The sequence below is a fragment of the Galeopterus variegatus genome, unplaced genomic scaffold (assembly GCF_000696425.1).
Source record: "Galeopterus variegatus unplaced genomic scaffold, G_variegatus-3.0.2 Scaffold301, whole genome shotgun sequence".
NCBI classification, from domain to species: Eukaryota; Metazoa; Chordata; class Mammalia; order Dermoptera; family Cynocephalidae; genus Galeopterus; species Galeopterus variegatus.
The window spans coordinates 325,436-337,575 of record NW_007726412.1 but is presented as its reverse complement, the minus strand read 5'-3'; the positions used below and the strand labels follow the sequence as shown (position 1 = coordinate 337,575).

At 37.1% G+C, this 12,140-nt stretch overlaps 1 protein-coding gene across 2 annotated transcripts in view; it reads right to left on the bottom strand.

Annotated features, from left to right (window-relative positions):
• The window catches only part of EYA4 (EYA transcriptional coactivator and phosphatase 4), a 254,223-nt gene that overhangs the window by 224,809 nt on the left and 17,274 nt on the right, over nt 1-12,140 (bottom strand). The window lies entirely within an intron of this gene.

Here is a 12,140-nt window from a genome sequence, read left to right as displayed (position 1 = left end):
GCCTCGCTCAGCCAGTGAGCGGGAGCCGGTCTGTATGTGGGATCCGAACCCTCGGACGGGAGCGCCGACGCGCTTCCCAAGCGGCGCACTATCCAGTGCGCCACCGGGCCGGCCCCTGTAGAAGCATTTTTTAAAGAATGAAATTCATAATATTGTCCCCATATCTGATATAAATAATGATCTTATAAATAATATCATGGTAAAATTGGGATTTTACTCAGGATTCCTGCAGATAAACAAAAATATCTGAAGATAACTTTGGAGACACAGTCAGCAATTAACAATTAAACCACTATTTTGCTGAGAGAGATCTGTCACTAAGTAATTAATAGATTAAAAATTAAGAATCTGCATTAACCATATATCTTTGAAAGTACATAAAATAAATTGAGAAAATGCAGTGTGTATTTTAATATGACAGCTTTCTAATATAGGAAAATTTATCTGAATTACCAATTGACCATTTTCACTTCTAAAGAATGTTATAAAATACATGACCTATTTTAAAACGAGAATGAAAATTGGACTATTATGATAAAGAAGGTATTATGAATAAATATGGGAAGGAGAATTAGCCAATAAACTACGGTAAAACAGTTAACTATTCAAAAAATTTAATTTTACTCCATGCCACACATTAAAAATTTCCTGGCCAATTTAAAGAAAACTCTAAGAAAAACAGGCTCATATTTTAAAATTCCCAGATAAAGAAGGATTTTATATTAGTAGCCATAGAAAATAACACAAAAAAGCCAAACACCGCCCTCAATACACACACATACACACACACACACAAATAATCAAAATTAAAAGGTATATGAAAATCTAGAAAGAAATAGCTGCACAGATATCAGACACAATGGGCTAATGTCCTTAATGTATAAGGAGTTCTTACAATTCAAATAGAAAGATACACACACCCTATAGAAATATGGTCACTCACCACAAAACAATGTTCAAACTCACAAGCAAATGCAATTTAAAATACAATGACACATTTCTAGCCCCTCAAAATCTAATTCTTAAAAAAATAGATAAAATTAAAAGAATATGAAAGGCAAGGAAAAAAATTTAGGTAAAAAAGGTGTTCATCATAGGCATATATATAGATATAAATTACTAAACTCACATTTCAAGGAATATTTAGTAATATCAAATAACTTCTCAAACTATAATTTAAGTGGAAAAGAAGTATTTCAATCTGCAGAAAAAATCAGTTACCAATTCAGTTTATCAAACATTCGATGTATGCTGATGTTTTGCTCAGTTTTACACATATTCCCTACTACAACCAGGTACACATGCTTTTAATTTTTTCCTTTTATGCTTTACAGTATTTTCTACAACAAACCTGTTACTTTTCATATTAGATGATGTTTCTAAAATTACAAGGAAAATTTTAAATGTAAATTGTAAAATGTTTTATGCACATACAAACATGGAGGCACAAATCAGAGGTTTGGTTTTTTTTTTTCATTCTTAAAAGTCCTAAAAATGGCAGCAGTAACCTATATGTATGTAATGTGACAATCTTAGTGAGAAACTGATTCAAAATACTCTGAAATTAGAAAAGTGGCATTTTGAAGAAAAGAACGATTTTAAAACATACATGAAACGGGGGGGTCCGGGGTATAGGGTGGGTTATTAAGCATACTGAAAGGTATGTTCAGGATGATAAGTAGGTAGGGAGTTCTAGATTTAAAGACGTCGTTTTTGTGTTGGGCGTGGGGTGGGTGAAGACATAAATGGTGACCGAAAAAGCCCAGCTCCTTGCTGCTTTACTCACACCTTCATCATCTACCTCCCGTTCTCACTCTCTCCCTCCTTTCCTCCTGATGCACTGGTCCCTCCCCTCAAAACTGGGTCTCTCACTCCGGTCCTGATTCTTGTAGATCCCTTCCTTGCTCCTCCGCTTCCAGCAGACCTCCTGATCCATGTCCTGCGCACTGCCCCCAGGCTGGGTGTCCAGGACCACTCCGGCTCAGGTTCACCTTGGATATGATGCACACCACAGTAAGTGCAGGCCACTAGTCCAAGTGATGCTGACCTGCCTAAGACGCGCCACCTGCCCGCCTTCCATGACCTTCCTCCTTCTGAATCAAATCATGGCTGACCACCTCCTTTACAGCCATGTTCTCCTCACTACCCGGATAACAAATCAGCCAAGCATTCTGTTAAAGGAGAGAATCTAATATTCCTTCTTATTCTAATAGATAAATGAATAAGATAAATGGTAAAAATACTGTGTCAGATTGCAAAGGCAAGGGACAAGAGAGTCAGCTACATAAAATAAAACAAAACAAAAACTTTGCATTTCTGAAAATTTTTAAAAAAGCTTTAAAAGTAAAAGGGCCCAACAGATTATGGAAAATATCCTCAGTAAATATTATAAATATGTCTATACTCGTTGAGAACATAGAAATTGGCAAGGAGAAGTTTAAAGGCCCATTAAATGATTAGACAAGGATAGCAGATCAAAATTCATTACGAGAAAATGTAAATAATAAACAAACATTTGGAAAAGTGTTCACTCTCACAATTACTGAGATATGTAAATTTAAGCAACAAGTACACATTTTGGATTATTGTATAATTAAACATAATATTCAATTGCCACACTATTTAAATACTGATAATACACAGTGTCAGGGAAAAAAAATTAAAAATGGTATCCTCATTCAATTGCTGGTAATAATGTCAAGTTTTCTAATACTTTTAGAAAGCCACCTGTCACTGTACTTTAAAAGCTATAAATACGTTTAAACTCTTTCACCAGTATTCACTTTCCTAAGGAGTAAACTTCCCCCCAAAAAGCCAGAAGGTATAAACCACAGTGTTATTCATGATAATAAACTAGAAACACTCTCATTTTTGTAGCAAATTGATTAAACAAATTATGGTCACTCAACTTAATATGATTTAATGATCAAAATAATAATTATAAAAACAACATGGGAAAGTGAAAATTGTTGATTGTGTATTAGATGGAAAAGATCAGAACACAAAATTTTAGCTATGTTCTAGGCTACAACTAAGCATATATTTGAATACTTATTAATAGGAAATATTAAAAACTTCAAATAATTTGATAAAAAACTGTATTTTGGGTTTCACATATTTTGATTGTTGTCGATTTTATGTTACCTGTGCAAAAATCAAAATTTTATTTTTTTCCACTGTAATTCAAGAGCACACAGTAAGTAAAAAGCAAATGATGCTAAAATTATTTACAGGATCAGTTAAAACTACAGCACATAGTAAAAGTGAATTTTCTAAGTAGAACTATTCTCCAAGTGGCCTCTGTGGCTTCTTCTACAGATTAAATTTCAAAATCAGAGTAATCTCTTTAAAGAAAGGCAATGTTTGTCATATTTACTAGAGTTGTATGTAACACCTAGCTCCATGCCTGGCAAATTTTAGGTGTTTAATAAATATTGATTGAATGAAGCACACAATGACAGATGAAATTGTACATAATGTATCTGAGGATATAATAGAAAAAAGTGGAGTAAACAGCCAGATAATTTAAGTTTTGAAAATTCTGTCTCAAATATACGGCTACTTTAGGAAAAATCTGTTTTGTCCCACATTTTTCAGGTACATAATTGGGTCCAATTCACTCTTCACTTTGAGGACAATTGGATATTTGAAACTTTTAGAGAAGTATTATTTTCTAAACTGAAGTATTTTCACTTTTTACAAAATTCAGTATCGAGAATTAGTCTACCAGGTAATTTCCTACTCACCTGGCCTAGCCATAAAAACACTTAAAATTATTATTGATACCAATTAAACCTATCGCTTACCTACAGCACAGGATGTAGTAGTAGCTTCCTAGGAATGCCATAACAAAGTATCACAAACTGGGTGGCTTAGAACAACAGAAATTTGTTCTCAGTTCTGGAGGCTGGAAGTCCTAAATCAAGGTGTCTATGCTCCCTCTGGAGGCTCTAGAAAAGAATCCTTCTTTATGTCTTCCTGGCTTCTGGTGACTGCCAGCAATCCTTGGCATTGCTTGACCTGCAGATGCATCCCTCCAGTCTCTGCACCCGTCGTCACATGCTGTTCTCGCTGCCCATCTCTTCCCGTGGCCTTCTTCAGTGTCTGCATGTCTCTGTATCCATATCTTCCTCTTCTTTTAAGTATGCTACTCATTGGATTAGGGCCCATCCTGATATAGTAAGACCTCACCTTAATCTGATTACACCGCAAAGACCCTATTTCCAAATAAGGTCACATTCAGAGATACCAGAGTTATGACTTCATCTTTTAGAGCGCACAGTTCGCCCACAACACTGCGAAGGATTCATCAATTGAATTCATACAATTCATCCACAATGTGTAGGATTACCACATTTGAATTATTTTTAAGATGTGATCAAGGTTTATTTATTTTTATTTTTATTTTTATTTTTATTTTAAAGATGACCGGTATGGGGATCTTAACCTTTGACTTGGTGTTGTCAGCACCATGCTCACCCAGTGAGCCAACCGGCCATCCCTATATGGGATCCGAACCCGTGGCCTTGGTATTATCAGCACCGCACTCTCCCGAGTAAGCCACGGGCCAGCCCAAGGTTTAAATGTAATATTTCCAGAAAGGATACATAGGAATTAAATGAAGGATACTGATCATCAGGAGAGAAGTGATAATTTTCCAGAAGAAACACTATCTCAGGGTGTTGTTGCTTACTCGAGTGAAGTTAAAATTAAGACTTCAGGGAAAAAATTGAAGCATAAGAGAATTAAGCAAAAACTAGCTATTCTTTTTTTTCTTTCTTTTTTTTTTTTTTTTTTTGTTAACCACCAGTTTAGAATCTATTTAATGCTCCAGTTGGGAAGTTATTTACATCAATGTTCCTTGTTACAACATAATGCTTTGCTTTATATTTCCTTGAAATTTAGATTGTTACTTAGTTTGACTTTTTATGGTAACGTGAATTTCTTTCTTTGCCAAACACACTAAGGTACTAAAATGTTATGAGCCCGGTGATTTTATGTTATTGAACCAAGTAAATCTACCTAAGCTAATTGCAGACGTAGTATTATTTTACATCATAACTTAGCAATAGTTGTTATGCTAAATCCTTTAACATTCAGTTTTCATAAATACCTGAGAAAAGGACAAGAACACTCTTCAAATCAAGTTAAGAGAAGTATTACCTCATAATAAAGACATAAAATTAAGGAATAACAGTAACCTCATGTTGTTTTATGAGGCAGTAATCTAGTTCCCAGTTCTATCGCAAGGCCATTCCCCAGAAAAGGTGAATTTCAAACAGAAATAATAGCGACCTACCCATTCCATTTTAGATGATTTCTTCTGCTGTTCAATTTCCAATATATAGACAGTTCATCATATACTTTAACTCTTCTCTAGAAGTGGCCTATAAACTTTTGTGGCTTAGAAAATTAGAATAAAAAACTCAACATTTCTTCTATTTAAATACTTAATATGAGATTGATATATAAAGTTTTAAGACAATTCTCAGAAATGGAACAAGGCATGTGACCTGGTCCTGGTGGCAGAGACAGTAAGGGCCCCTGAGCCTTAAGGAACAAGAAGACATTGAAGGAGGTTGGAGAAGTTGGTGGACATTGTGTGAAACAGACCTAATCCTCTATCTTTCTGATCAATCTCCAGTAAAAACTAGATCATGCAGGCATGCTTTACTCTGGTTGAAGAAGTGTGAACATGAAGGGGAAAGATCTCATCTCTGTGCCAGGGTTAGCATGGGATGGGATGGAAGCTGCACGTGGGAATACCACATGTCTGGATTATGTCCACAAATGCTACAGCCTTCCACCAGTCATTAAAGCCAGGCTTTGTCACTGGCCTCTTGCCCCCTAGCTCTCCACATCCAGTAAACTACCAAGTCCTATCAATACCTCCTAGAGTTTGCTCGAATCCCTCCATAGTCCTCTCTCCTCACTGCCACTACAGGAGCTCAAGCCATCATCATCCCTTGACCAGACTGGAGCAAGAGCCTCTTAATGGTCTCTCTCTCATCAGTCCTGTTTCCTGGACATCATTTTTCACAGTGCAGCCAGAGTGATCGTTCTAATATACAGATCTGACTGTATTCTCTTAAGACTATTAGAGCTTTCCCATCCTTAGGATAAACCAGAAATCCTTCACTCAGTCCTACTTGCAGCTGTGGTGGTGTTTACCAGAAGTACATCTCTGCCAAAAGGTTCCTCAAAGGGTCACCAGTGGTCTGGTGCTTTGGCTGCTCAAAGTGGGAGTTCTAAGGGGTGGGTTCCCCTTTCCTTCTCCCCCAGCCCTTTTCCATTGCGCTCACCATTTCTTCAGCCTATCTCTACCATCACATTGTCCTGCAGCCAAAGGCTGGGTCCTGTACCAGGAGTCTCCTTTGGAAGTACAAGCACAATTGAGGCTACATTTGCATCTTACTGCATTGAAAAGAAAAAAGGGAGGCAGATGGGGAGACTACATCCCCCCACTCATGCTCCAAAAGCCTAGTATACCCTTAGGAAAAGATTTAAAGCCTACAGGCTTCCCAAACTTTTTTTCCAGCCCATGTTCTAACCCTGGGATGGGAAAGTAGGTGCCTGGATAGTCCTACCCATGACACAGCCCCATTTTTAACCTATGTGGGGCTTTGAAGAATCTTTCTACCTGTGAACAGTTGCCTGGGCCATGGGATGGTGACCCTATATTATATTCTAACATTCAGAGCAGTTAATCTATTGTTTAGCTTTGATATTTTCAAATGCAAGTAAATTTTCAGAGGCATATTTTGTAAAAAATTAAGGTGTGCTTGCACGGGGGACAATTATACACACAAACACAGATCCATATTCAGCTTAACCCATTAGGTGGGTTCCCAGGTCTTCTCCAGTTACACCAAATTACATTTATCTAATGATTCATCTTGCTTAGGATAGGGCCTGGAAAATATCAGGCTAATACTCCTTCAGCAGCAAAACATCTAGGATATAAAACTTGTTCTGTAGGAAGAGACAGAAAAGAGCTGACCCAGAAAGAGGAGCACAAGTCAGGATGGCAAGAAAGTGCTGGCAGGATTTAAGCACCTGGATCTTGTTACTCCTGAAGTCTCACTGTTTCTCTGCAGTTTCTGTTGCTTGGTTGTCCAATTCTGCCTTGGATTTCATGAGCTGTCTTCACAATGTTCAATTAAATTTTCATCTTTATTAAGCACATTGCCGAGCATAAAACTTCAATCGTATAGGAAGTCTGACAACTTATATTCTCATGACATTGTTGAGGAACTATAGCTATGATCAACTGTCCAAAAGGGCGTTGCTTCACAGCTTCCATGCACTGTTACCCACACTGCAATTCACATTTCATTAATGGGTCTGTGAAGTTGGGTCAGGCACTGGCTGGTTCCAACTGCTCAGGCAGCATGCCAGACACGGAAGCCAATGGAACAAACAAAGGACACCTAGCTCCAGTTCTATGGTCAACTGTTCAGAGAGATGGAGATGAGCATTCTTGGACCAGGCACGTGACTCTCTTCCCTGCCTGCAGAAAAGGAAAACAGCCGAGATGTCCAAGAAACAGATCTGGGTGAATAGTAATGAGCACCTTGCCTGACTTCAAGCTCTTTAAATAAAGCCACGCTACAAACTAGATGTTGAGCTATTTTTGAATGGTTTATGTAGATGAAACATGGACTTTGCAGAATAGTCCACTTAACACAAAATGTTTAATAATGATTTGGGGGTTAATATTTCTCATGCCAAAAAATTACAACAAGCTCAACTTTATGATAATCATTTGGGTCATTTGTGATAAGTTCACGTGATGGTGAAAATTTGCCTGGAATTATAAATTTATGATCACTTAGTTTTTGACAAGCAGGTCCAACCAAGGTTTTCTATTTTGTTTGTGTTTCCTAATTGTTGATGGTTGGCTAGTTGGCCTAGAAAACATAGAAGTAGTTCTAACTGAACTGTCTCAGCAAGACATCTGAAAGAATTCTGAGCCTGAACAACTTCTGTTATCTGTACAGAGACTGAGGCAGACTCTGCAGAACAACTGCCCTTATCAAGTGTTACTCCTGTTGCTCCTCCCAGTACTTGAAAATTATTCTGCTGAGCATTTTGTATACACTGTAATTGTTCATATTCATCTGGCTGGTTCTTCTGTAGCCTGGCAGAAAAAAATATTTGGGCCCTTTCTTAGAAGTGGTCTGCTTTTTGCTCAGCCATAAATCTCTCTTCCATGTAAACTAGGAACCTTTTTGATGACTATATGACTGTATATATTGTTTAACACACATCTGATGACTTTATGCCCCTCCTGAGGCAGATGTGTAGCACTTCGAAAGAATTAAAGAATAGATTTTCAAGGTTTAGTATTTAACTCTTGAACCCCTAGAGATATAAGATAGTTTTGCCAGAGAGAATATAGCTTCAGTGATTTCAAGTAAAGACTGGAATAAAACAGATCTGCATATGAATCCTTGTTTTACCACCAGGTAACTGGATGACCTTGAGAAAGTTAATTAATACCTCTAAATATCATTCACCTTATCCATAAAATAGGAATAATAATATGTTATATTTGTATTGTATTTTGTTAGGACTAAATGAAATGATGTATTTCAAAGATATAAACCATTTTGATTACCAGGGAGAGAGAAAAAAATCTGTACTTTTACATTTTGGTCTTTAACAAATTAAAACCTTTTAATATTCGCTGCTGCACAGCAGAGTAGTATCTATGCAATTTTTGCACAAATGTAGTGATTTTTAACTCTGCTCAACTACAAATATTATACTAATCAGTGATTTCCAGAAGCTGCATTTAACCATCTATATTTAGATACTATCCAAGTCATCAGTCTTTTACCAATTCTTTGAACTCAGATGAGTTTGTAAAAATGAACCATACCTTGATTAAGTCATTAGCATTTGCCACTATTTAGATTGTCATCCTACATAAAATCAAAGTTGTGATTATTGTTTTTCAATGTTGAGAGACTGATATGACCAATAACAGAATTATAGATGGGTGTAAAAAAACAAAAGAAAGGAAAAGCATGACAGAAATGAGCATTCATTGTTAATGGGATACTAGGAAGTTTTAAATTGGCAAAAGTCGAAGTACAAAGTACTAGAGAATAAAGACAATTAGTTATTACTATATTTTGATAGCCCAAAACGATGGCATATGGGATATCATCGCAACAACACATCTACTTTGGATTTCTGAAGAACAAGATGAGCAGTAAATGGAGTTAAGGAGCAACTTCAATGCTGTTGTGATGCTCCACGTGAGAAGTCAAGAGAATCTGGACCATCGTAGTGGTGAAAAAAGCCTGGAGAAAAGATGGAAGTGAGGGACAGTATGGGAGATAAGTCAATAGGCCATAGAAAATATATGAATATAACTGATAGGGCAAATATGACTTTCAGGTGTCACACCTTGATTCACGAGACACTGGTGATATGGAAAAGTTGAGAGGAAAAGACATGTGTATGTTTGTGTTGCTGTGATCGCTTTAGCTGTCATTATCTTCATTTCCGGGGGTGGGCAGGAAGCAAAAGCAGGAGGCAGTCCATAAAGGAAGGAGTCTGTAAAGCTTGTCACTTTTATTGAAGGGGGAGCTAGAAAAACTCAGCCCACCATCAGACTCAGCAAGGAAGCCTGTCATATGATGGAGCCTTTGGGAAGAGAATAAAAGAAAAGAATTACATGAGATAAATCAAAACCTCAGCCTTGCACAAATGTAAATTCATTTGTGGTATGAAAACCTCAAGCCAAAAAAATAAAATCAAGACTGACCTAAGGGCTTGAAATCCCTAGACTCCAGGGAAAGCAAATGTAAAACTGCTCCACAGGGCACAAAGGGTTATGAGAGAGAAATCTATCAAAAATTGTAAGCATACACAAGGAAACAAAACACTGTAGCAACAGCAGATGCAACCACAGGGGAAGGAGGAATCTAAGAATCCGAGATTAAAGAACAACCTGAAAAAAACTATACAGTAAGTATGCTTAAGACAATTAAAGAGGAAAAAAAAGGAAATAAAATTCAAAATTGAAGGAACCACACATGAAAAAAGTAAATACACACATTTGGAAAAGAACCGCAAAAACATTATTAAAAATATATGTACTAAAACTTTTTTTTTTTCCTTTTTTTTTGTCTTTTTTCGTGTCCGGCAACGGATCGCAACCCTCAGTGTTGTGCCCGTACCGGACCAGGACCGGCAACGGAATCGCAACCCTCGGTGTCGCGCCCGCACCTCGCTCAGCCAGTGAGCGGGAACCAGTCTGTATGTGGGATCCGAACCCTCGGCAGGAGTGCCACCGCGCTCCTGAGCAGCGCACTGTAGCAGTGCGCCACCGGGCCGGCCCTGTACTAAAACTTTTAAAAGGAAATGAATGAATGAATGCATGAATGAAACAGCAAATTAGATACACTAAAGAAACAATTTGTGAACTAGAAGATAAACCTCAGAAAGTGCCCATCCCCATAATGAAAATAATGGCAACAAAAACAATAACAAAAAAACCAAACATTTCTTCTCACCTTTTGCATAACACCAATTTCTCAGGCATCAAGGTATGACACTGGAAAGCCATATTTTTTTATATATATATTACAGGAAGGGGAGTCCCAATATATCAAAAGTAAACATAAGAGATATACAATATATTAGTAAATTTGATTTACCTAAAACCAAATCACTGACTTGAATTGTGTCTACAGTGAATATTAGTTAAGGATTTAATTAAATAGAATGCTGTTTACTTTGCTAAAAATTGAGATACTTGAGGAGAATTTTATTGGTCCAGATTTTTAGTTGAGGCATCAAAGTTCAAACACCTTCTTTGCTCTCAACAAATTTCCCTGAAGCATCAGAGCATAAAAATCATTCCACTGACTTTGTAACTGCATTCAAAATAGGGTCATCTTTACAAAAACCTTCCGTTATAGCTTCTAAAAATCCAAAGACCTTTCTAAGGGCTGATTGTAATAATTTAGAAAATAGTGTCTCAAATAAATTTGGTGTTTTGGTTCAGTACAAGGTTGTGCTTCCCTGCTGTATGTATTGACTTTAAGGGCAAACCTGGGACAGGAGAGAATGGTTTTGAATGGGATCCATACAGTCCTATTTCTTTGTGTTGGGGTCACAAGGAACATTGAAATAGGTGGGGCTTATTTACCGGCTGACCACATGAGTTTGTAAGTATAATACTTGAAGCTTCTTAGCTCGAGTGATCCTCTTTCTTTCTTTCAATTCTTCCTTATATATTAGTTTAAAATCTACTTTTCAGAACTTCCACTCTTTGGTCTGCATACCAGAGCCACAAAGCATAAACTGAATCCTACTGTCACATATATGGCAGGCTGTTAGATATTAAAAGTTTACTATCACTCAGATCACCCCTAAATCTTTTTTTTCCTCAAGTTAAGTACCCCTAGTTAACAAAACCACATCTTTAATTTAAAATAAAAGAAAAAAACTTTGTTTTTCAACAGGGATTATGGGGAAATTGAGTCAGCCACAAAATCATAATTGCCTAGGAAATGCTTTTAATGGAAAGTAGACGTAAACTAGGTCATAGTGCATCACTATTTGTAAGTCACTCAATTATAAATTGACATTATATTAATATAGAACAGCATTAATGTATACCAAAGTATCACAGTATCACATTTATACCCAGACAAAAATATAAAGAAAAACCAATTAGTTGAAATGGGAATTAATGGCAATAAATTACCAAAGCAGTAAGAATGCTCCTTTAAGAAAGATCCTAGGGTTTTGTTAGCTTAAGACTATATTATTCTTCAGAAAATCAAAGAAAAAAAACAGACAAATGTTTAAACTACAGGAAGGTTTGGTTTGCCTAGTATTTGGGCGTGCCTGGGCTTGTGTGTAGAAACTACAGGTTCGGCTCCCAGAGGTCCAAGTGCTCTTGGGCCTGAAGAGTCTCCCGGGAAAGAGCTCCCCCCGAGAGAGCTGCTGAGCCATATAAGCAGAAGCCAAGTCTGCGTCCTACGTCTCGGGGCTGGAATTAAAGAAAAAGAAAACAAACAAAAAATATTCTTCACTCAGCTGTCTGTAGAGTGATGGCAGTGTCATCACTATGTTCTCTGGAGTCTGTTGTAGGGTGCTGCGCCGGGGGAAGGGGC